This window comes from Tamandua tetradactyla, chromosome 3 (assembly GCF_023851605.1).
Source record: "Tamandua tetradactyla isolate mTamTet1 chromosome 3, mTamTet1.pri, whole genome shotgun sequence".
NCBI lineage: Eukaryota > Metazoa > Chordata > Mammalia > Pilosa > Myrmecophagidae > Tamandua > Tamandua tetradactyla.
The window spans coordinates 3,765,786-3,793,030 of record NC_135329.1 but is presented as its reverse complement, the minus strand read 5'-3'; the positions used below and the strand labels follow the sequence as shown (position 1 = coordinate 3,793,030).

At 37.4% G+C, this 27,245-nt stretch overlaps 1 protein-coding gene and 1 non-coding gene across 7 annotated transcripts in view; one reads left to right on the top strand and one right to left on the bottom strand.

The window, feature by feature from the left end:
• Nucleotides 1-27,245, top strand: part of LDAH (lipid droplet associated hydrolase) — a 185,092-nt gene that overhangs the window by 92,717 nt on the left and 65,130 nt on the right. The window lies entirely within an intron of this gene.
• LOC143678479 (U6 spliceosomal RNA) lies at nucleotides 23,160-23,266 on the bottom strand. Its single transcript, XR_013173286.1, has one exon. It is a non-coding gene; the product is annotated as a U6 spliceosomal RNA (small nuclear RNA).

Genomic DNA, 27,245 nt, shown 5'->3' with positions numbered 1-27,245 from the left:
AGCAAAAAGTGGAGTTGTAAATGAAAAATACAAGAGTACTGGTATTTATATTTACCCATGTCATTACCTTTACTGGAGATCTCCTTATGCAGCATCAGTCTATTATCTAGCATCCTTTCCTTTCAATTTAAAGAACTCCCTTTAGCATATCTTCGAAGGCATATAGTGGTAACACATTCCTTCAACTTTTATTTAACTGGGAATGTCTTAATCATGCCCTCAGTTTTGAAAGACAGTTTTACCAGATATAGAATTCCTGGTTGGCAATTATTTTCTTTCACATCTGTAAATTTGTCTTCCCACTGCCTTCTTGCCCCCATGGTGTCTGAAAAGAAATCAGCACTGAACTTATTGAGGATTACTTGAATGCCATGTATTGCTTCTATCTTGTATCTTTTAGGATTATTTATTATTGGCATTTTCCACTTGATTATAATATATCTTGGTGTGTCTATTTGGGTTTATCCTATTTGGAGTTCATTGAGCTTGTTGGGTATGTATATTCATGTCTTTTGTTAGTCTTGGCAGGTTTTCAGCCATTATTTCTCTGAATATTCATTCTGCCTCTTACTTTTCCTTCTGGGATTCCCATAATATGTATATGGGTCAACTTGATGATATCCCACAGGTCTTTCAGACTCTGTTCATTTTTCTTCATTCTTTTTCCTTTCTCCTTCTCAGACTGTATGGTTTTAGTGGTTGTATCTTCAAGTTCATGGATTCTTTTCTTCCACCAGCTAATCTGTGGCTGGCACCCACTAGGGATTTTTCTTATTTCAGTTACTGACACCATCAGCTCTGTTTGATTCTTCTTCATGATTTCTGTATCTGTTTATATTCTCTTTGTATTTGTCTGTTGTTTCCCTGACATCCGTTAGTTCTTTGTGTTTTCCTTTAGCACTTTGAGGATATTGAGAACTTTTTTTTTTTTCAGTCACTTGTAATTTTATTGTAACACAAAATTAACATCCAGAATTCTGACCAAGAAAAATACCAGAAAAACAAAATGTATCAAATGCATTAGTCATTAATTGTTTTAAAGAGCTGTTTTATATATTAATTAGATAGAATGAAAAACAATAAACTTGGTAAAATTATTTAATGTCCCCTCCTTACCCTGTTTTCATGTACAAGGGTGTAGTACTTTATTTATTCTTGGCGCTTCCCACTTCGTCAGTGAACTAGCACCATTGCCTTATAGGTACTGTCTAGTTCAGAAAGTACTATATTAACCACTCCCCATTTCCCATCCCACCAGCAGTTTCTCCTATTATTAATATCTTACAGTAATATGGTACATTTGTTACAGTTAATGAACCAACATTAACACATTATTATTAACCAGAGGCTATAGTTTACTCAAATATCCTTACTTTTTCATCAGTATCCTTTTTCTGTTCCACTAACCCATCCAAAATACCATATTTAGTTGTCATGTGTCCTTGGACACCTCTTGGCTGTGGCAGTTTTTCAAACTTTGTGTGTGTGTGTGTGTGTGTGTGAGTGATGGGAACTGGCAACACCTTTTTTATTAGAAAAGTTGTGGGTTTACAGAAAAATTATGTGTAAAACATAGGGTTCCCCTATATCACCTTATTAATACCTTGCATTGGTGTGGTACATTTGTTAGAACGGATGAAAGCACATTTTTATAATTGTACTATTAACTATAGCCCCTGGGTTTTGTTTTGTTTTTCTAATTATTATTTTTATTCACAAATCTTTACACACGTACAGTCCATACATGGTATACAGTTAATGGCTAACAATATCATCACTTAGTTATGTATTCATCACCATAGTCATTTTTAGAATATTTGCATCCCTCCAGAAAAAGAAATAAAAAGAAAAAACTCCTATAATCCATACCCCATACTCCTACCTTTCATTGACTACTAGTATTTCAATCTACCCAATTTATTTTCTCATTTGTTTCCCCTGTAATTTACTTATTTTTTATCTATTTTTTTTAACTCATCTGTCAGTACCCTGGATAAAGTGAATGTCAGCCACATTTTTACAGTCATATGGTGACATTGTAAAAGCTATATATTTATCATCTTCAAGAATCAAGGCTACTGGAACATGGGGAGCAAAGGTTAAAACATATGGGGTAGATGAAAATACTAGTAGTCAATGAGAGGGAGGGGTAAAGGGTATGGTATGTATGAGTTTTTTCTATTTTATTTTTATTTCTTTTTCTGGAGTGAAGCAAATGTTCTAAGAAATGATCATGGTGATGAATATGCAACTATGTGATGATATTGTGAGCCATTGGTTATTCATATGTTAAGAACATTCGTGTTTGTATGTTGTTTTATCAGTAAAAAAAAAAAAAAAAAGAATGAAGGCTACTGGAACACAGCTCAACAATTCCAGGTACTTCCCACACCCACTCCAATATACCGTAAACTAAAAAGGGATATCTATAGAATGCATAAGAATAACCTCCAGGATAACCTCTTGACTCTGAAATCGCTCAGGCACTGAAACTTTGTTTTGTTTCATTTCTCCCTTCCCCCTTTTGGTCAGGAGGGCTTTCTAAATCCCATGATGTTGGGTCCTGGTGAATCCCAGAAGTTCTGTCCCACACTGCCAGGCAAATTTATACCCCTGCAAGTCATGTCCCACATAGGGGGGAGGGCAGTGAGTTTTCACCTGCCGAGTTGTGAGGACTACTTTTTAAACATCTTTCTCTGTTATGTCCCAGATTTGGTACTCTTCAATGGTTTCCAGTGCTTTACTCTTCTTCTATGCCTGAGTTATAGTGCACTCTTTGTGTGTTTTGTAAACTTTTGTTGGAACCTAGATATTTTGATGTTTTAATGTGTTACCTCTGGAATTTAAGGGGCCTGTTCCTTAAGCTTGTATCTAGCTAGTGTTGTAACTGAGATTTCCTTGAATATCTTGAGCTACCAAAAAAGGAGGGAGAGGTAGAGGGGGTAGTAACACCTTTCCTAGTCTTTGCATATAGCCTGTGTGAGTGCTCTCCTTCAGGGCTTAGCTATCCTAAGAATGAGTTTAGGGAATATCCTAAGACAAAAACCTAAGGTCCTCAGTCTTTTCTGCACACACATCTTTTCCTAGGTGTTTTAATTTCCTGGGCTGGTCAAGCAGATACCATGAAATGGGTCAGATTAATTAATGGGAATTTATCTGCTCATAGTTTTGAGGCTAAAAAAAGTCCAAATCAAGGTGATGCTTTCTTCCCAAAGACTGGCATTCTGGGCCTGGCTACCAGTGATCCATGCCGCGGCTTTTCTATAACATGACGATAAGCATGGTGGCCTCTCTGGCTTCACCCTTCTCTTCTGGGTTCTGCCGATTTTCAGCTTCTATCTGCTCCCTTTGGCTTTTTTTCTCTCTTTGTGTCTGAATTTCGTTCCACTTATAAAGACCCCAGTAATAGAATTAAGATCCGTCCTGACTGGACTGAGCCACGCCGTAACTGAAGTAACTCATAAAAAGGTGCTACTTAAAACAGGTTCACACCCACAGAAATGGATTAAATTTAAGAGCATGTTTTTCTGAGGTACATACCCCTTAAACCACACTAGACATGTGTATGTGGCCCTAGGAATTTCCCCATTTCCATGGATACAAATATCTTCATTTCCATGTGAAATGGTATTTCCCCATCTGTCCCAGGGACCATACTTTAAGTCCCACAGCTGGCCCTCCTTTGCCTAGGCAGCCAAAATTTTGCTAATCTACAGCATTCTGTAGGAGAGCCCTGTAAACCATCTCTAAGCACAGGAGAAGGTCTGGGATGGTGAGCCTACAATATGTGTTCTGGTTCAGTCTTTCAGGTTGCCTCCAGGCAGATTAGCACAGACATAGATTCACACTAGCATGTGCACAGGAGTTACTTTTCTTCCTCTAGAACCAGCGCTAGAAACCCACACTGGGAGAATGGGCTTGCTTTCTGCTGAGGGAAGAAGGGATTAGGGGAGGGTCGGCAAGGATGCCAAGAGAGCCTACCATTTTTAAGTTGCTGTTTTCTTTATATAATGCCTACTTTTACTGCAGCCCTATAACTATTTTCCAGGGCTTCAAGAAAGATGTTTCTACAGTTCTTCCTGGTTGTTCAAAACTTCCAGGTAGGAGTGGAGCCCTGGAGCATCTCACTCTGCCATCTTAGTCCCTGAGGTGCTTGTTATGCCCTATTATAGAGGAGAAAGTTTTGGGGGCTTCAGTAGTATTAAGTTAATGTTAATTGGTACTGATTCAGAAGAAATTTCATAAAATTATAGGAACAAATTCTGACTATCTGGGTTCTAGGGGATTCTCTTTAGCATCCTTTGAGGGCAGTATGGCCTCAATTTGTTACCTTCTATTTGTATTCCCACCTTGCTCGTGTTATATAGATATACCTAATGCTCTATCCTATTACAAATTCTTGTTGTCCATATATACTCTGCACTTTCCTATGTTTGTGCCTGTGTTGAATCACTTCTTTCTGTTTTCCCTTATCACCACCTAACTAATGCCTTTGCCCATCTTTTAAAATCTCAAATGCTAGCTCCTACATGAATTCTTTTCTGATTCTTCCTCGTCATTTTTACTCTGTCCTTTTTTGTAACTCTTTTTCTCATGATGCCTATATGGTCAACCTTGTATTATAGGCTCTGAATATTTATTTGATAGTCTCTATTAAATTTTTGGGTTCTTTTTTCTAAATTGAGGTATAATTTATATACAGTCACACTTTTTTCTTTCCACACATCAATCTAGATATTTCCTTCTATTTTCTACTTCTCTAATCCTTATTTCAGCTATGTATAAACTCCTTTTATACCCATCTATTGAGTTCCCTATTTCAGTTATTCTGTATTTTTCTTACAGAGTTTCCATTTTATTATTTTTATAGTTACCAGTTCTTTGCTGATATTCTCCATCTTGTCATTTAATTTCTTGATCATGATCACAGTTGTTTGAAAGTCCATGTTTGACTTTTATTCTCCTTTGTACTATTAAAAGCAATTTTTTTAAAGCACAGTTCCCTTATAGAAAGAGTTAGAGGTGATATATGTCATGGTTTGAAGCTATATGTACCCCAGAAAAACATGTTCGTAAATCTAATCCATGCTTGCTGGTGTGAACCCATTGTATATAGGACCTTTTGATGAGGTTACTCCAGTTGAAGTATATGTGACCCAGCCCAATCAGCTTTGGTTGTGAGCATTTTACTGGAGTTCTTTATAAGCAGAGTGAATTCAGACATGAGAGACAGAGAAAGCCACAGATGGAGGCACCAGAAGCTAAAATCAGCAGAACCCAGAAAGGAAGGGAGAGACCAGGAGAGGCTGCCATGTTCCATTTCCACATGATAGACTAAGGACCAAGGATCACCAGCAGCCAGCTGTTTGGGAGGAACATCAGTGTTTGGGAAGAAGCATCGCTTTGATGATGCCTTGATCTGGACTTTCTTTTATCCTCAAAACCATGAGCTAAACAATTTAATTTAAATTTAAATTTAAATTTTAGAATTTAAAAATTCTAAACAATTTCAGAAATTCTCATTGTTTAAGTTGACCTAGTTCATCGTATTGACTTGACAGCCTAGGAAACTAAAACAACATACTTGACATAAAAATGAAGATTGTGTCTGATAACTCAAATATTTTTGAGTCTTACGTGGTTCCATTTCTATTTCTGTTTATTCTGTGTTTTTTGGTCATGTTGTATTGTCTGTTGGGATGCTTACTATGTTTTTAAAAATTGAAACATGGCATTATATATAAAAATTTGTTAGCATAATATGAGGTTCTTATCTTCCTGCAAGGAGAATTTACTTTTGCTCTTGACTGGCCGTTATAGTAAGGGCAAGTCGTTTCAGTCCCCTAAGGGGTTGAGCTGACTGTGCTTCAGTCTTTGTGAGAGCTTGTCTGTTTCCAGTTCATCCCTACTTCTAGAGCATGGCCCTTTGCAGTTTCCAGGAAAGTCTAGGTGCTCTTCTTTAGTGGGTACCAAACGCAGAAGTTTATTCCTCAAGTTCCATAAGATTTCTAGAATCTCCATTCAGCTTCTCAGCCTATTAGTTGCTGCTCACAAATCAGCAAATTACCAAAGAGAAGAGCTATTTCAGGCCACTTTTCTGAGTTGCCTTTCTCTGTAGAATTTTAGTCCTTTAAATTCTCTGTCTTTGATGCTTTCAAAAGGACTTAAAAAATTTTTTCCCAGCTTTTCCATCTGTTCTTGGCAGGAAGACTGGTCTCCAACAAACTACTGTACTATTTCCACCTCCGTTGCCACCATTACCAGTTGTCACCCAGTTTCAAGTTATTCAGGCTTTGCTATTGAGAAGTCCAGGCTATTTTGAGTTTTTGATAATTTGTATGATCTGTTTTTCCCTTTAGACAGTTTTAGAATTTTTACTTTATCCCCAATATTATATTTTTTAATAATCTTCCTTGGACTTTCAATCCTTTTTAACCTGGAAACTGGGATTGTTAGGTACTGAGAGGTTTTTTTTTCCTCTTTATTGTCTCTTCTCATTATTCAAGTATTGTACCTCCAGAAATGATTCTCTTGACATACTTTCTTTTCCGCTCTCCACTGCTTTTGTTTTTAGTACTATACAATGACAAATATGGAAAATTTCCTCAACTTTATCTCCCAGTTCATCTAATTGTACTTTTAAAATCAGCTTCCATGCAAATAATTTATAAGAACTGTTTCTTGTTCTTTTCTCCCTTTTTGCAGTATCCTTTTGATTTCCTGGGTCTCTTTCTCTGAGGAGGGCAAATGTTTGGAGGTTTTGTTGGAATCTTATATTGTCTCTATTCATTCTAAATTCTTTTTTCGTCTTTTTTTATGTCAATCTGTATACAATAATTGAAGCGTTCCTCAAATTTCTGATTTTCCTTTGTTGTCTGTTCATATTTAAGAATCAAGCACTAAAAGCAGTAGGAGGTTTTGCATGGGAATAGGGCTTTTCAGCTGGCCAGCTTCACTGCAGGGCGATTGGCCAGGTGCACAGATGTTTTCTGTGGTATTCCCAAATGTCACTGTCTGCATGTATTTTCCCTGGAGCTGTTTCGTTAATCCAGAAAATAACTAAATCTCCTGCCTGAGGGGCAGCATCCTAGAAGCCAAGCAGCACAAGGGGTTGCTGTTGATATATGAGTGTCTCGCATTGAGTTTTGACTTTCACTTACTCCGCCTTTATGTTATGGCCCCTTTCCCCTGCCTAAAGCCCCGGCTCAGGAACCTCTCGACTTGAATGTCTGTACAGAATACCTGCAGGCCCGGGCTGCGGTTGGGGAGGAGGAATTGCCTGGCGATGTTGGATGAGGCAGGTGTCCAGGGAACTAACTGCCCCTTACCCAGACTTTCATTTGCTCACCCTGCCATGTGCTGTGCAGTAGTACTGAGCACTGAGCACCTACTGTGTACTTGGATGCATCTGAGGACAAAACAGAAAAACAACTCTTTCTTTATAGAGTTTACAGTACACTGAAGGGAGATGATAATTAACAAACACAAAAATTGAGTAATATGTTCAAAGGTGATACTGCCTTGTAAAAAGGAGTGAAGCAAGAAAAAAAGGGATTTGAAGTGCCAGGGCTGGAGGATAGAGGGCAGTGGTGGACTTCAGTTTTTAACATTTTATTTGAAAATAATTTCAAACATACAGAAAAGTTGCGAGAATGGGAACAGTACAAAGGACACCTATATAGTCTTTACTTAGATTTGTCTATTGCTAATACTTTACCTCACTTTATAATGTGTTCTCCCTCCATATATGTACCCATAATATTTCTTTCAGGACCACTTGAGAGTAAGTTGAATATATCATGGCCCTTTTCACTTAAATACATCCTTAAGTACATAGTTCGTAAGAATAGGGATATTCTCTTACATAGCCAGAATACGGTTATAAACTTAGGAAATTCACGTTGATAGAATACTTTTACCAACTATGTTCCATATTCCGTTTTTGTCATTTGACCCAATAATGCCCTTTCTATATTTTTTCCCCTCCAGTACAGGTCCAGTCTAGGATCAGGCAATGCCTTTAATTTTGTCTATTTGTTCTCTCTCAGTTTGGATCATTTCCATAGTATAGCTTTGTCTTTCCATGAAATTCAGAGTTGAAGAATATTGTTTCTTTTTAAAAAAAAAAAGGATATTCCTAGTTTTATGTTTGTTTTGTGTTCCCTTGTGTTTAGATTGAGGTTTGCGTTCTCAGCTAGATTCCACATACGTAATGTGTCCGTCCCCGGGCATCATCTCTGGGAGTGCACAGTGTCTAGTCCCTCCTCGCCGGCAACAGTAATGTGGGTCACCTAATCCAGGTGTTAGCCGCTGTACAGTTACCGCTTCTTTCCTAGCAATTAATCAGTAATCTGCAGAGGTACTTTTAAGATCATACCAATATACTATTCTTCTCAAAAATTTCCCCTAGAGTTAACACTCATAGCTTTTACTCACCAGACCCAGTCCTTACCGTGACGGTTACAAAATGGCTCTCCAACTCTAGCGCTCCGCCCACAGGCACCAGGCTGCACTCGCTATTCTGTTACAGGCAAGAGCCCTCTCCTCTCTCATTTGTTCATGAACATGACATTTTCCAAGCATTAATTTGGAGACCTCACAGGATAGATCAGCTGAACAGGATAGGGAGATGTTCGGAATCTGTGACTTCTCCAAGGATGCAGCTGGGTCATTAAATCATCCATCAAATTATATTGGTGTTGCCTAGAACAGTGACCTTAAACACACACACACACACACACACACACACACACACACACACGGCTTTGTTCCATAGGTGTCTGTGTATTCAGTGAGTGACACACACCTGACTGGGCAGGCATTTGGAAGCAAGAAAGACATTTCTGAGGAAGTCAGAAGTGAAAGGCCCCGCATGAGCAGTCCCTGTCCTCACAGCTCTGTTTCCTGCCTCATCGACGCATTTCCTGGACTCCCTGAAATGAGCACTTTACTTCCTGCTAGTTCAGTCTTAAATTTTATTTCACAATTATGGTTATTCAGTTGCTGTTTTCTAAAATTGTTTAGTTCATTTTCCTCTTTTTTACCGATTAATCCCTTTAGCCTTTAGTTATTTCCATTTTTCCTCGCTAATTACTTTGTATTCACAATCTTTAAAAATCAACAATAAAATCAAAATCCCCTCCTCCTTTTATGAAATTGGAAGGCTTAAATAGAGTGTTGTAGGAAATAAAAAGAAATTGTTCCAGGTATTTTTTCACAGTCGCTGAAGAACCGTAATTGTCAAAGTGGAAATGAGGAGGGCGGAGCTGTCATTCCTCCTTGGAGGGCATGTCCCTGCATCACAGCCTCCGCCGCTGAAATCTACTTTTTCTTCTCTTATCATTCAGTTTTCCAACAACTCTGCTTTTTATAAGAATTGGCCTGCTAGTATAGTACTCACTGTCATTAAAACTTACAAATATGTCTGATTTTCTAATAGTGATTCAGGCTTAAGATATACTAATTATTGCTGTCACTTGCAGTAAAGCTACAAACAGGCTGTAATTAGAGGTGAAATAGAAACATCCTTTCATGCAGAAGAATGAACTGCAGTTTGATAATTTTCTTTTTTGTGTATGGTTGGCACAATAAGTTGCAAATTGAGAGGAGGAGATTTACTAAAAATAGCACTATGACCTGACATATCTAGTAAATTGAGTTAATTTTTTACAATTAAAAGAACATTTTGGACATTATTAATGGCCAGCATAAGTTTTTATTTAGAACATCAAAGTTAACTTTTTAAAAGGGTATTAGTATCTAAAGTTGGGACATTAGGGCAAAAATTCCTTATAGCTAAAATAATAGGGAAATTACTTACATTTTCTATTAAGTACACTATACATGATTTTAGCTATAAAAATGTTACCATATATATAAATATGTAGTATGTACAGCTAAGAATGATTATATGCAAAATATAATTTGACAGTATTTCATTACTTTATTCATACAGCCAGATTAGTGTAAGTAAAATGCATCTATAGTAAATTGGGTGCAATGATACTTTTTATAGTATTAAAAGTACCTGATGAGACTTCAGGAAAATTAGACAGTACTCCCATCTGTATACTTAATAAAGATAACTTTGAGCAAGGTCCTTTATTTGTCATCATCTTAGTTTGCCTGGGATGCTATGAAAAATATCACAAAACTGGCTGGCTTAAGCAACATGAATTGAATGTCTCACAGTTGGATACTAGGAGTCCCAAATCAGCATCTGGGCAGGCGCTGCCGTCTCCCTGAACCCTGTAGCATTCTGTGATGACTTGCTCGCAGTAGCCCTGTCTCTGTCTTACAGCGATCTGTCTCCTTGGTCTTCTCCTTGGCTTTCTCCTTCTGTGTCCAGTCGCCTTGTTTATAAGGACTTCAGCCATCCTGGTTGGAGGCCCGCCCCCTTCAGTGTGGACTCACCTTAACTAATAATGCCTTCAAAGGTCCTGTACACAAATGGGCTCACACCCTCAGGGCCCGGGGTTAGGCCCTGAACATGCCTTTGCTGGAAGCATAATTCACTTCCCATAGTCAGTGCTGAAACTCGAGACTTTCTCTCTCTCTCTTTTTTCTTTTAATATTTTTCATGAGATGCCTTCACGCACCATACAGTTCATCGAAAGTATGCAATTAGTGACCCATAATATCATTGCATAGTTGTGTATTCATCACCGGGATCATTTTTAGAACATGTGCATCACTCCAGAAAAGGAAATTTTAAAAAAAGAAGAAAAAACTGCTATATCCCTTACCCCACCCTCTCATTGACCCCAACCATTGCGATCTGCCCAATTTCCCCCTTACCACCCCATTATTTATTTACTTATTGTCCTTATTTTTTCACTCATCTGTCCATACCCTGGATAAAGGGAATGTCAGCCACGAGGTTTCACAATCACAAGCTCACATTGTAAATATTAGATCTTTATACAGTTGTCTTCAAGAATCAAGGCTACTGGAACACAGTTCAACAGTTTCAGGTACTTCCCCTCCAGCCACTCCAGTACACCATAAACCAAAAAGGAGTATCTATATAATGCATAAGAATAAACCTCCAGAATGACTTCACAACTCTGAAAGCCCTCAGCCACTGAAACTTTATTTTGTCTCACTTTTCTCTCTCCTGCTTTTGGTCAAGATGGCTTTCTCAATCCCATGATGCTGGGTCCTGGCTCATCCCAGGAGTCATGTCCCATGTTACTAGGGAGATTTACATCCCTGGGAGTCGTGTCCCATGTACAGGGGGAGGGCAGTAAGTTTACCTGCTGAGTTGGCTTAGGGAGGCTACATCTGAGCAACAAAAGATGTTCTCTGGAGGTGACTGTTAGGGATAATTATAAGTAGAACTTAGCTTCTCCTTTTTTGCAAGTATGTTTTGTAGAAGCGAGCTCCAAGATCAAGGGTTCAGCCTATTTAATTGGTTGTCCCCACTGCTTGCAAGAATATCAGGAATTCCCCACATGGGAAGTTTAGCATTTCCTCCCTTCTCCTTAGTCTCCCAGGGGAACTTTGCAATAAAATTTTATTTTTAACTCAATTATTATTTTTCTCTGTTTCTTGTCCTTTGTTTGCATCAATTTAAAGTAAGTATAACTTGACAGACTTGAACACAGGTCCTTGGATATACAATTATAAGGTGCAAATAATTTCATTTCAGAATTTTTTAAGGCATTACTCATTCATTTCTAGTCTCCAGTATTGCTAATGAGAAGTCCAATGCCATTGTCTTTGGTTTTCCCAAACTTATTTTTTGTTAGTTTTATTTTGGTTTCTAAAATAAAATAAGATAAAATTGACCATTTTAAAGAGAATAATTTGATGTGTTTTGACAGTTATGTACATTTATGTACTTAATTGCTCTTCATTAAATCCCCATTAGTACCTTGACCCTTTATCATTACCACTATGATCATGGTCTAGAATATTCTGTCATTCTAGAAAATTCCATCATCTCCCTTTGCAGTGAATGCCTTCTTTCTATGATCTGTCTTCCATGGCTATAATTTTGCTTTTTCTTCAGTTTCCTGCAAGTGGAACCATGCAGTATGTAAACTTTGGGGCCTGACTTCTTTCACTTCTATTTCAAAATAGTTTTAAATTGATGAGTGTTTTTGCAGTCTCAGTAGATTGTTCCTTTATATTTATTGCTGAGTAGTATTCCATTATGTTGATATATTATAGTTTATTCTCCGGTTGATACATATTTAGGATATTTTCAGTTTGAGGCTATTGTAAATAAAGCTCCAATGAGCATTCATGTATATCTCATTCTCTGGGCATATATTTTCATTTCTCTTGTGTAAATGTATTTCTCTTGGATAAATACTTAGGAGTGGAATTGCTGAGCCTATGTTAGCATATGTTTAACTTTATAAGAAACTGTTATGAATGAAGGTTGTGCTGCTACAAAAAGGAACAGTTGTGAGGCATGCAATGATGTGAATGAGCATGTAGGTCATCTGGTGAGACAAAATAAGCCAGAAACAAAAGAACAAAAGTGATATGGTCACCTTTAGAAACGCTTTTAAGGAAAAAGGGACCTAGATTGTAAGCTTTTAGAGTAGACATATTAAGTCTGGAGTGGTGATTATTATTTCTGGATTTTGAGAGACTATTTTATATATATAATCTGATATTTAGAGATGAGAACAAAGCCGAACAGGTTGGGGTTAAAGTATTTCAGAACATAGGGATAAGGAAGACAGTGTTTATATTTTAGAACCACACATACTCTTTGAGACCATAGGAAAAAAGGTTTATTGGTCTGAACTGAAATTTTCTGTAGTGCATAATCTAATTCAACCTATCTGTATAGCTCATTTGAACAATTGAAAGACAGGTTGCCCAGAATAAGAAAGAGGTCCTTTAATCCTGTACAGATTATTGTAATGCTTGGAAACATTCTAGAATATATTGAGCAGATAATCAAAAAGTATTGGCAAACTCCCCTAAGGGATGGGAGAAAAATACGGAACTATTAAACCTCACCATCAGAGAATCCCCTGATACTGTGTAAAACTTTAGGGATACCCAAATCAATAGCCCATGCCCTCATTTATGAGGCTTACTCTTGTGAAGCTTATATAGGTAGCAGAGAAGCTTAGACTACCTATAGGCATGCCTAAGAGTGGACCTCTTTTGTTGCTCAGATGTGGCCTCAGTCTGTCTAAGCCAAACTCTGCATGGAAATCATTGCCTTTCCTCCTACATGGGACATGACATCCAGGGGTGATAATTTCCCTGGTGACATGGGAAATGACTCCCAGGGATGAATCTGGCCCTGGTACCATGGGATCAACAATTCCACTGGCAAAAAGGGGGGAAAGAAGTGTAGTTAGTGAAGTATCAGTGTCAGAGAGAGTTCAAATAGAGTTGAGAGGCTACTCTGGAGGTTGCTCTTATGCAAGCTTCAGGTAGACCTTGCTACCTATCATACCTGCCAACCCCAACCAGGACCGTTCCAGCCAATCCTAAAGAACACCTAGGGCAAGATTCCAAAGGGTTCCATGCACTAGAGGAGCTTTCCAGAAACCTGCAACCTCCAGAAGGGTCCCTAGTCCAGATAAGTCCTGAAACCTAGCCCAGCCTCTCTAGGACATCAGATAGTTCCATGTCCCTACCCCATATTAGTGACAGACCCTTCCAGTATGAAAAATTCAGAATTACCATAGCCCGAACACCCCTAAAGAGACAGATGGAAACACCAAAGGTGATGGTGGAGTTATACAAAGAAGATAGGATTTAACAAATGAATATGAATGCGGAATCATTAAATTATCTCATTTAGTCTCCAGTGTTTTAGAGCAACTAGAAGTAAAAACCTAAAATTGTGAAATTGTAACCCATGTCAAACTCTGAAATGTGTTCTACAACTAATTGTGGTGCGGTGCTTTGAAATTTATAGCTTTTTTGTATATATGTTATTTTTCACAAGAAAGAAAAGAAGTCGATTGTGATGATAAAAGAATATTTAAGCCCTCTAGCCTCCTATATTCTGGAGCAGCTAGAAGGAGAAACACGAGAGGATCGTATGGTAGCCCATGACAAAGTCTGGGATCTGTCCTGTAACTATTTGTTGAAGAGTGCTTTGAGAACTATTGCTTTTTTATTTCTTTGGTTTGTATATATGTTATATTATACAATAAAAAAAGTTTTAAAAAAAGAAAAAGAAAGAAAGAAAGAAACTGCTAAACTGTTTTCTAAAGTGAGTATGGCATTTTGCATTTCCAGAATGAAATTTCCAGCTACACTTCTGTGATGTTCTATAAATTTTTTCATACATGCGCTTTATTGAATTAAAGAATCCTTCTGTTTCTAGTAAGATTAATCAAGTGCTTTTCTGCTTCTCTTCAGATGATGCTATTTTCTGCTATGGTTTTTCTTTTTCAAGCTGTTAATATAGTGAATTATATTGTCTGATTTTCAAATATTAAACCAATCTTACATTATTGGGATAAACCCCTTTCGATCATAATGTATCACCCTTTTTATATATTGCTGGATGTGATGGCTAAAATTTATGTTTATGTTCATGAGAAGATATTGATCCTATGGTTTTCTTTTCTTTTACTGTCTTTTTCTGCCTTTGATATCAGGGTAATGCTGTATGAGTTGTGAAGTATTCTGTCCTTTTCAGTTTTCTAGAAGCATTGGTGCAAATGGCATTATTTCTTCCTTAAATGTTTGGTAGAATTTACAAATGAAGTCATCTGGGTTTGGAGTTTTCTTTGTGGCAATATTTCTTTTCTTTCTTATTTTGTGTTTTAAACAACAGATTTCTTGAGCTGTTATTTACATATAATACAATTGACCCATCTAAAATGCACTATATAATTTTTAGTACATTGGTTTTTAGTATATTCACAGAGCCATGCAGCCATCACCACAATCCACTTCAGAACATTTACATCACCACCCCCCCGAAAGAAACCTGATTAACCATTTAGTAGTCAGTTCCCATTTCCCCCCAACCCCTGTGTAGAAAGGTTTTTTTTTTTTTTTAAATTTTTTTATTAACGGAAAGAAAGAAAGAAAAAAAAAAGAAATTAACACAACATTTAGAAATCATACCATTCTACATATGCACTCAGTAATTCTTAACATCATCACATAGATGCATGATCATTGTTTCTTAGTACATTTGCATCGGTTTAGAGGAACTAGCAACACAACAGAAAAAGATATAAAATGTTAATATAAAGAAAAGAAATAAAAGTAGTAGTAATAGTAAAAAACAACAACAACAAACAAACCAACAAGCAAACAAAAACAAAAAAAAACCCTATAGCTCAGATGCAGCTTCATTCAGTATTTTAACATGATTACTTTACAATTAGGTATTATTGTGCTGTCCATTTTTGAGTTTTTGTATCTAGTCCTGTTGCACAGTCTGTATCCCTTCAGCTTCAATTACCCATTGTCTTACCATGTTTCTAACTCCTGCTGAACTCTGTTACCAATGACATATTTCAAGTTTATTCTCGAATGTCCGTTCACATCAGTGGGACCATACAGTATTTGTCCTTTAGTTTTTTGCTGGATTCACTCAGCATAATATTCTCTAGGTCCATCCATGTTATTACATGGTTCATAAGTTTATCTTGTCTTAAAGCTGCATAATATTCCATCGTATGTATATACCACAGTTTGTTTAGCCACTCTTCTGTTGATGGAGATTTTGGCTGTTTCCATCTCTTTGCAATTGTAAATAACGCTGCTATAAACATTGGTGTGCAAATGTCCGTTTGTGTCTTTGCCCTTAAGTCCTTTGAGTAGATACCTAGCAATGGTATTGCTGGGTCGTATGGCAATTCTATATTCAGCTTTTTGAGGAACCGCCAAACTGCCTTCCACAGTGGTTGCACCCTTTGACATTCCCACCAACAGTGGATAAGTGTGCCTCTTTCTCCGCATCCTCTCCAGCACTTGTCATTTTCTGTTTTGTTGATAATGGCCATTCTGGTGGGTGTGAGATGATATCTCATTGTGGTTTTGATTTGCATTTCTCTAATGGCCAGGGACATTGAGCATCTCTTCATGTGCCTCTTGGCCATCCGTATTTCTTCTTCTGGTAGGTGTCTGTTTAAGTCTTTTTCCCATTTTGTAATTGGGTTGGCTGTCTTTTTGTTGTTGAGTTGAATAATCTCTTTATAAATTCTGGATACTAGACCTTTATCTGATATGTCGTTTCCAAATATTGTCTCCCATTGTGTAGGCTGTCTTTCTACTTTCTTGATGAAGTTCTCTGATGCACAAAAGTGTTTAATTTTGAGGAGCTCCCATTTATTTATTTCCTTCTTCAGTGTTCTTGCTTTAGGTTTAAGGTCCATAAAACCACCTCCAGTTGTAAGATCCATAAGATATCTCCCAACATTTTCCTCTAACTGTTTTATGGTCTTAGACCTAATGTTTAGATCTTTGATCCATTTTGAGTTAACTTTTGTATAGGGTGTGAGAGATGAGTCTTTTTTCATTCTTTTGCATATGGATATCCAGTTCTCTAGGCACCATTTATTGAAGAGACTGTTCTGTCCCAGGTGAGTTGGCTTGACTGCCTTATCAAAGATCAAATGTCCATAGATGAGAGGGTCTATATCTGAGCACTCTATTCGATTCCATTGGTCGATATATCTATCTTTATGCCAATACCATGCTGTTTTGACCACTGTGGCTTCATAATATGCCTTAAAGTCAGGCAGCGCGAGACTTCCAGCTTCGTTTTTTTTCCTCAAGATGTTTTTAGCAATTCGGGGTACCCTGCCCTTCCAGATAAATTTGCTTATTGGTTTTTCTATTTCTGAAAAATAAGTTGTTGGGATTTTGATTGGTATTGCATTGAATCTGTAAATCAATTTAGGTAGGATTGACATCTTAACTATATTTAGTCTTCCAATCCATGAACACGGTATGCCCTTCCATCTATTTAGGTCTTCTGTGATTTCTTTTAACAGTTTTTTGTAGTTTTCTTTATATAGGTTTTTTGTCTCTTTGGTTAAATTTATTCCTAGGTATTTTATTCTTTTAGTTGTGATTGTAAATGGGATTCGTTTCTTGATTTCCGCCTCAGCTTGTTCATTACTAGTGTATAGAAAAGCTACAGATTTTTGAATGTTGATCTTGTAGCCTGCTACTTTGCTGTACTCATTTATTAGCTCTAGTAATTTTGTTGTGGATTTTTCCGGGTTTTCTACATATAGTATCATATCGTCTGCAAACAGTGATAGTTTTACTTCTTCCTTTCCAATTTTGATGCCTTGTATTTCTTTTTCTTGCCTAATTGCTCTGGCTAGAACTTCCAACACAATGTTGAATAATAGTGGTGATAGTGGACATCCTTGTCTTGTTCCTGATCTTAGGGGGAAAGTTTTCAATTTTTCCCCATTGAGGATGATATTAGCTGTGGGTTTTTCATATATTCCCTCTATCATTTTAAGGAAGTTCCCTTGTATTCCTATCTTTTGAAGTGTTTTCAGCAGGAAAGGATGTTGAATCTTGTCAAATGTGTAGAAAGGTTTTTAATCACAAATTCAGTTTCTGTCATAGAGGTTATCTCTTTCTAGAGTGAACTTTGGTATTTTGCATCTTTTAAGGAATTTGTCCATTTAATTTAAGGTTTTAAAATTTATTGACTGTAAATTTTTATGTTTTTCATTTCTTGCCTCATCATTTTTTGTTGTTCTCCATCTTCTTAAATATATGGGGTAGGTTTATAATACTGTTTGAAAGTCCTTGTCTAATAATTCTGTCATCTGTGTTATTTCTAGTTTAGTTTCTATTGATTGATTTTTCTCCTGGTTATGGGGCATGTATTCCTTCTTGTTTAAATGCCTGATAATTTTTGTTCAGGTGCCAGACATGAATTTTACATTGTTGCGCATTGCATATTTTTGTAATTCTTTGAATGTTTTTGGCTTTGTTTTGGGAAATACTTAAGTTGCTTTGAAACAAAGTTTTTAAGACTTGATTTTAAGCTTTTTCTGGAACAGCCTATTGTCTGGTGTTCATTTGGTCTCCCTGATAAGGTAATCCTTTTTGTGTACTCTTTATGATAGCTTGTATGTTAGGAACTTTTTCCACTCTGTGGTGGTGGAAACGTAAACTAACCCTCATCTTGTGTGAATGCTAAGGATTGTTCCCGCTCCTTCCCTCCACTGGTTCATTCCCAGTAGGTTTCCTCATATGCCTGCACTTACCAGTACTCAGCCAAAAGTTGAATTTCACTATGTTTAGCTTTCTCCTCCAATGCTGCCCTGCATATTCTACCACCTTGACCTACCCACAGTCCTCTACTCAATTGGGACCTCTTGTGCTCTGGTCTGGGTACTGTCTCTGGGCAGTGAACTGGGGCAGTCATGAGACTCACCTCATATGTTTCTCTTCTTTAAGAGTTCACTGCCTGAATTGCATGTCGTTTAGTGTCCGAAGACCATTGTTTCATTAAATTTGTTTGGTTCACTAGTAGTTTACAGTGGAAGGGTAAATTTGGTTCCTATTACTTCATTCCTCATATGCCATTTTGATTCTTGCTTCTTTGAGTGTGATTTGTTTTCTTCCTGGAAACTTTTCAAATCATTTGTTTATTCCTGGTATTCTGAAATTTCATGATCTTGTGCTTTGACTTGGTATCTTGGTTTACCAGACTGCAATAATGAATTCCTGCAGAGTGGGTTGGCATAAATATGGAAATTTATTGGCTCATGGTTTTGAGGCTAGAAGTCCAAAATCAAGATATCACAAGGCTTACTTTCTCCCCCAAATCTATAGCTTTCTGTGCTAGTTGCTGGAAATCCTTGAGGTTCCTTGGTTCGTACTCTTGCCTCTCATCACATGGTGATATCCTCTCCTTTCCTTGCTTCTTTGACTTCTGAATTCTCTTACAAGGCCCCTGGTAATCTGGATTAACATCCACCTGTTTCAACTGGCCACACTTTAGCTATAAATAATTTCTTTGAAAGATTCTGTTTCCAGTGGGCTCCTGCCTGCAGGGATGTGGATTATGATGACAGTGTTTGTTGGGGTACGTAATTCAACCGACTGCATTAAGAAATGTTATTCATTGTCTATGTCAGGCTGAAAAATACCCTCCCAAAATATCAGGTCGTAATCCCCAAAACCTTTTATGGTTAAAGGTGTGATCAAATTAAGGGAATTTAAATGGGGAGATTATGCTGGGTTATCTGGGTGAATCTTCAGTGCAATCACACGTGTTGTCCTTATAAGAGAGAGTCAGAGGGAGACATCACACAGCAGAAGAGAAGTCATAGAAAAACAGGAGGCAGTGTGGCCTCAGACAGATGGGAGCAATGTGGCTAAAAGTAAAAGAACGCTGGCAGCCACCAGAAGCTGTAAGAGGCAAGGAATGGGTTTTGCCCTAAAGCCTCCAGAGAGAGCACAGCTCTGTCAACATCGTGATTTCAGCCTAACAATACTGATTTCAGACTTCTGGCCTCCAGAACTCTGAGAGAATAAATCTCTGTTAATTTAAGCCGCCCAGCTTGTGATCTAGAATGCTAATATCTTGTCCTTGACATTTGATGGCTGTTGAATATGAAGACCTTATGTACGTGTTCTTCTGTTGGGAGAACTTTCATTTAGAACTCATCTTTTTATGTATCTTTTCTTTCTGGAACTTGCTCAGTCGGTTGTTAGTTTTCCTACATTGATTGTCTCATTTTTTTCTCTCCCTCCTCATCTCTGTGCTTTTGGTGGGATTTCTTCTACTGTCTTCCAACCTGTTGGCTATTTTTTTAATTTAGGAAATCATATGTTTAATTTTTAGGAATTCTGTCTTGTTTACTGTATATTCTTTTTATGCTCTATTTTTGTTAATGTAATATTTTATCTTACCTCTAAACAACTTAATAACTTCTTTTACTTTTTCCATAGTCTTTTTCTTGAGTTTCTTTTTTATATATGTTTTGCTGCATCTTCTGTGGTAAAGTCTTTATTCAGGTGTCTTACAAGCACTTGTTACTAATTTATCTTTAAGATTTGTATTACATTTTCTATATGAAAGTCTCTTTGTGTGGGCATGACTGTCCACATATGGACTTTGGCCTTTGCTGAAGAGGGACTAGATGCAAAAGTCGGCCTTTTTGTCAAGGACCTCAAATGTCACTCTGGTAGGCTGTGAGATTATGGAGATACATAACTCTGTCACAGTCAGAAACTCTGCATTTATTGTAAGAGGGTAAGTTCTTAAATGGGGAGGTATTGTCCATGGTCCCAAGCCTATCATATAAAAGTCTGCAATCCAGCTATGACAATTGTTTGCTGAAGTTATTTTGTCTGTTTTAGTGGGAATTGGTATTTTGGCAAACATACATAGCAATTTGGGGGCTCAAAAAAACATGCAATCCCCCCCCAAACTGAATGATAACAACTTTATTTACTTATTAGAATAGCTCTACGAGGGAATCTTTGAGGAGTTTTTTACCACCCACCCCCGCCCCCCAAGACTGAGGAACAGTATATTGCGGTTTGGTGGTACAGATGTCTCCCAGATTTATTGGGAATCAAGATATGTTTCAGTTTTATGGTATCATTGTTTTGAAGTGATTTTTCAGAGGAGAAAAGGAAACATCTTTATCTCAAAATAAAAGTCTGAAACAACATATTTTATAGTGCTCTGTGGGAAGACTAATTAGAATCACTCGCTGGGTACTTTCCCCGACAGAATGTGCCTCTTCCATTCAGTGATCGTATTCCACTGGTGTTCCAGGGAACCTATGCATAAAGATTGTACAAAGCTGAAAATAAAAGAAATGCTTTTATCTTTCAGAAAGACAGGTGGACTTAATTGAGAGCATCATAGAATTGTTTCAAAATCAGTTTTCTTTGATTTCTTGTAGCAAGTGTGCTTTTAACTTAATGTAAACTTTTGCTGTATGCATTTGAAAAGCATCATTTAATTCTAGCCATTGAAAATATTAGCTGTATCTTCTGAGTACCTATCAAGGGCTATTGAGGTGAATGAATTTTTTAATTGCTGACTAAATCTATACTGGTAACAGAGTATTTGTTTCCTAGTTCTGTCACATAGCATTTTTAGATACAGCAGAGCATTTTTAGTTGAAATATTAGTGACATCTTATTTTTATACCCATTTCTCTTGAGAGTCGGCAGAGATGTCTGCAGGCTCTCAGGAATGCAGTCCAGTCTTTTGGGGGAAGGTCAAGAACCTTTCCAGAGGCAGTTGTCCCCTCTCAGCTCTGTAGAAACCAAGGCCTCAGAAGTTCAGGGAGGCGCTGATAGGGCTCAGCAAGGAGCCCGGGTTGTTGCTGAGCCTGGAGATACCTAGGATTGTGCAGCCCCAGGAGAGGTGCTACCCTCATGAAGTGGGCATGTCTGGGAGTTTGTGGGAGGAGTAAGATCCCCTTCCCAGACCTGTGAGAAAGAAATAAGTGTAAGGCACATCTTTATTTTTCTCAGAACATAACTTACCGTCAGGCCTTTCATCTTGAGCTCATGGGGTCGTAGCCGTACTAACTAATGGATTTGCTTTTTGCCAGACAAAATGAAACAAGAAAGTCACACTTTGTGTCTTACAGCTGACGTCTCAAAAACTGGGAATGTTCACTGGATCACTTCTGTGGCAGGAACCCCCGGTTTCTGTGCTTCAGCATGCGCCCAGAATGTGTCTGCCTGTGAGCCTTTCCAGTGTATTCCTCTCCCTTACTAGGAAAACCTGTGATAGATACCTTTGCCTTATTTTAGTACAGCCTAAAAAAAGGTACTAAACTGACATATGCATACTTCACAGTGTTTTTCAGCAAAGTTTAATGGGGAAGAATTTTGTTTTACTGATTTCAGTGAGTAGAGTAACCCTGTACTGTCATCATCACTTGTTCATAGTAGGTACTCAGTGAATGTCAAACACTTTCTTTTTCAAGGTCCTTTTCAAAGTTTCCCAGGCCATGATAAGCAAGAGGTCTCTAGTATTCATTTTTACATGTTATATAATACCTTTTATTTCCCATACAAAATACTTATTGTGAATTAGTTTAAATAGCTCTCCGAGTTTAGGTTCGCTGAGGGCAGTGACTATTTCTTGTGCACCATTGTGTCTTTAGCACTCAGCACAGTATTTGGCATAATTTACCTGAATGTCGTAGTTAATTACATGCATGAATTTGGCTAAGCTCTGGATATTTAGTTGTTTGACCAACTCTGTCTAGACGTTTTTGGGAAGGTATTTTGTAGATGTGATTAGTATCTATAATCAGTTGACTTTAAGTGAAGGAGATTAGCCTTGATAAGGTGGGTAGAACTCACCCAGTTAGTTAAGGCATTAACAGTGAAAAACAGAGGTGTCCTAGAGAAGAAGAAATTCTACCTCAGGACTCATGAACTCTTACCTGAATTTCCAGCCTGCTAGCCTGCCCTAAATACTTCCTACTTGGAACCCCCATGTTTTAGTTTGTTAAATGCTGCCAGAATGCACCATACGAGAAATGGAACAGCTTTTTAAAAACCAATTTATTGAGTTGCAAGTTTACAAATTCTAAGACCATAAAAATGTCCAAACTAAGACATCCAGAGAAAGGTACCTTGACTTAAGAAAGGCAGATGTCTGTCACATGGGAAGGCATGTGGCTAGCATCTGTTGGTCCTTGTTCCTGGTTCCATTGCGTCTTCTGATTCTGGTGGTTTCCTCTCTTAAGTGTCTGAATCCTCATTTAGTACCTCTGGGACACAACTCTGGGTTCTTAGTTGCTTGGCATCTCATGGAAAGGCACATGGTGACGTCTGCTGAGCTCTGCGTCTCCAGATGTCTGCATCTAGGCATCTGCTTTCTCTTGGCCCTCCAAGGATCTCCAAATGTCTGCATCTCTCTCAGTTCTCTAAGTGTCTGAGCTTCCTGCAAAATGTTTTCCCTTTTAAAGAACCCTAATAAACTAATCAGGACCACCTTGAATGGGCAGAGTCACATATCCATCTACTCAAAAGGTCACCCTTAACAACTGGGTCTGGTCATATCTCCATGGAAAAAAAGTAATCAAAGTTTCCACACTAAACAATAGGTCTGCCTCCACAAGATTTGATAAGAAAACCTGGCTTTTCTGGAGTACAGAACAATTTCAAGCCAATACGCACGCGCACACACACACCCTGTTTCTCTGGAGAACCTAGACTTATACAGTGCTCAGTTTATCTGTATTTATTTTTTAAATATGGAATGCTTCACGAATTTGCATGTCATCTTTGCACAGTGACCTTGCTAATCTTCTCTGTATCTCTTCAATTTTAGTATGTGTGCTGCCCGAGTGAGCACTCAGTTTATCTTTGATGGAGAACCTAGACTTATACATTGCTCAATTTACCTTTGTTGAATGAGCAAATGAACATGCTTATGCACACCTAGTAACTTTTTTAACTTTTTAAGTGTATAATATAGCATATATACAAAGTAAAGAGAGAAAAAAGCAATAATTATCAAAGCACTCTTCAACAAGTAGTTATAGAACAGAGCCCCAGAGCCCACCGTGGGCCACCACCCCACCATCTCAGATCTTTCCCCCTAGCTGCCAGGACACTGGAGGCCAGAAGAAATATATATGTATATTAAATCATCACGATTGACTTTTTTCTTTTTTGTAAAAAATAGCATATATACAAAAAAAAAAAACGAAGTTCAAAGCACATTGCAACAATCTTTGGTAGAAAAGATTTCAGAAATTAGTATGGGTTACAATTCCACAATTTTAGGTTTTTAAGTCTAGTCACTCTACTGGAAACTAAAAGAAATATCAAAAATAATGATTAAGGGTTGGCAGTGGTGGCTCAGTGGCAGATTTCTCGCCTGCCATGCCAGGAATCCGGGTTCGATTCCCAGAGCCTGCCCATGTAAAAAAAAACTGAAAAAAACAGTGATTAAACAGTCATACTCATCTGCCAAATCCTACCTTCTCTGTATAACTTCGCAATCTCCTTTGATCTTTCTCTCACTCTTGAGGAGTATTTGGGCTATGCCCATTCTAACTTTTTCATGTTGGAAGAGGCTGTTGATAATATGGGATCAGGGGATGGAACTAGTTGATGTTCTGGAGAGGCTGGGCCTAAGTTTTTAAAGATTTTTTAAAGAGGTTTGTAACTTAGAACATTCCTAAACCCATTGCCAAAAAATTGGGTCTTTGTTTTTTGCTTCCTGTACACATAGTACACATAGTACTCCAGCTCCAATTTTAGGAAATTGCCAAATAGCAGTTTCTTGGTCGGCAGAGCCACCCTTTTAGAGTCTGTGTGGTGCTGCCATTGGGAACCATGAGAAAGCCAGTATTGCCAAGGGCCGCAGTGGTCATGTGGGAGTTTTGTAGCTGTAGATATGAGAATGGGTTTGCTGTTGTCATGGTCACTGAATTTGGGGTCTACCTGGAGAATAACGTTCAGTGCAGAATAGCAGGCATTCTGCAGTAGGCTATTATATCACAGGACTAGTAAGGAATAATCTTCAGTGGACCTGCAAGCGTCACTGCTTTCTGAATAGGGTTTTAGTGGTTCTGAATTTGAAGGATGCAGAAAGAAATAGATTCCAAGAGATTTGAGGCTAAGGAATACGCCTCAATATATGAAATGTATAAAATGATAAAAGCTTCAGAAGAATGGGTTATAGGAAGATTTTGAAGTGATGTTTAAAATAGTTGCGTGTAATCATAAGTTATATAACGGTCTCTGTAAATATGAAAGTATTCCTTGTATGTAACAACCCTGACATGTAGATTACATTCACAAAATGGCTTTTTAAAAAAACTTTGGATAATTTTAACACAGAAAAATCTTTGCCCCAGAAGGTTTAAGTACAATTTACATGAATGGAAAATGGTAAAAAGTGATCAGTTTCTTAATATCTTAAGGGACTATGTTGAAATGCCATAATTTTGTGTCAGTAATCACTAGTTAAAGGATCGAATGATTTACTTCTTAGGATATAGGGTTAGTTATTTCTGAAGCTGAATGATTTGATATTGGCCTGTCTTTCACAATGAGCTAGTTGCTGAAGGAGGTGATTGGTTCAAACATAAGGGAACTGTATCACCAAGCAATAATGATAACAAAGAAACTATTTTTTATATAGGTATACAGTGTACATAATGATTACTAGCATGGCTCTGAAGTCACTTTGCTTGGGTTCATATTTCATACCTTTCTCTTAGTAGCTGACCCTCTGTTTTCTCATATAAGAAATGAAGAAATAGTACTTATGTCATACAAATGTTGTGTGTTAAATGAGATAATGAATGCAAAGTGCATTGACTCAGTGCCTAGAATATGGTAAGCTATCACTAAGTGATAAACTATTACTACTACTACTACTACTACTACGTATTCTAAGCATTTTCCTTCTGCTGGGCAAATTCTTGGCTTACTGATGTGAAGTTTTAAGAAAAAATAAAAGATCTCACAAAGCAAGTTCTGGATCACTAAAATGTAGTGGCAAGTAGTAGGTGGAGCATTTTCAGTTTATAAACTATGCATACTTATGATAAAATAAACTGAATAGAATTGTGTTTCCAGTCTGATCCTAAAGAGAGAAGAACATGGTTTCATGGGGAGAAGAGATGAGCTCAGTTAAGATTGTTTCTAGAACTCTGCTCTTGCTGTTAGTAACTTTATCTTGAAGGCTGTCTGGTTTATATTGCATGCTCACTGAGAAATGTCTTAACAATGTTGGCAATCTTATAAAAAGATAAACTGTGTACTACATTTTCTCATTTCCACCTTGTGTGGTGGGGAAGGATTAGGAACCAGTCCCACAGGTAGGGTCAACTAATAAACAGACATGGAAAGTAACAGTGATGCTGTTCTTTTGAAGACGTGGAAGTACCATAGTTCATGACTTTGTTTTCTCATTACAGGGACATCTTTGCTGTGTCCTAGAAAAATGGATGCATCTGTAATAAGTTTTCTGAAAAGTAAAGTTCATGAATGATTTTTAGGTTTTGCTCTTTGTTTAAAAAGCTCGTGTCTAATGAAAGCCTTGATGCATGAGCCATACCTAAGCATCACACTCCTTACCTATGGGCACACCTCACATTGTTTCCTAACTCCCTGCCGAAAAAAATGACTAGTAACTTCAGGAAAAATAAACCTGAAAATATTATCTCCAACCTCCCAAATGCATCCAATATAAACAGTCCCAATGTGTATCTATATATTTTTTTAACTGTTCAAGAAAGCATGATCATGCTTCATTATCAAAAGTTGACTCTAATAGTTTTCAAATGAGAATGTGAACTATTTAAAAATGTTTTCTTAGAGTAAAATGAATTGACCAGTCCGGACATTCTTTCTTTAATGAGACAATAATTTAAAAGAATGTTTCATCATGTGCACAGATTTGGAAACCTTCTTTGCACAGTGTTAAGAAAACTGGGTATACCTTCTTGGCTTGATTTTTTTTGTCAGTAGTTTTCTACATGAAGAATAAAAGAAATTTTTATTACTGTGACTTAAGCTATCAAATTTGAAATATAAATTTCAATGAAATTATCATTATATCTAGGAATTATGTTTCACCTAACAGATTATAGCTCTTATTCTCCAAAGGCAAGAGAGGAAAACCAGTTTCATCAACCAAGCATTAGTTGTGCCAGACAGTGCTTGGCCTTATGCTTTGCGAGGCAGTGATGCCTTCCACTGCATATTAGAGCTCGCTTGTGCTCCAGTCCATTCCCATGATTTCAGAACGCACGTAACTATGTGGTTGCTCATATATTTTTAGTTTCCCTAGCATGAAGTTTTGTTTAACATAGGTCACAGTAATGGATCATTTATAAAAAGTAATGAACTGCTTCCTGTTTCTGCCAGCTGATTTGATCAGTCTAAAGTTCTTGTGTACTGGGGTTATATAACTAGTATGGAATCTGTGTAATAATGTTTTTTGGTTTGAAAGTAGCTGTATTTACCATTTATGTTCCCTAAATCTTGGAGCATATTTTAAGAAACGCAAAGAAGCCCCTTCTTTGGAGTGAGTAAACTTTAAACTAAATTGAGTACAGCAATATCATAAAGGGCTAAATTATAAGACTTCTTGGAAAATGGGTTGTTTCCATTAGTTCAGTGTTCTAGTTAACTGCCGATTGGTCAAAGGGAAAATATTTCTAACTTTGGTATTTAAAATACTTGTAACATGTTTTAGCGTAATTTTCTGCTTTCATAAATAGAGTGCAGTAGAACATAATTGAGTTTTACTTTTCTAAGGAAGAATCCAATCCACACAGGTATTCCCATTCTGCATATTTCATCTTAACATC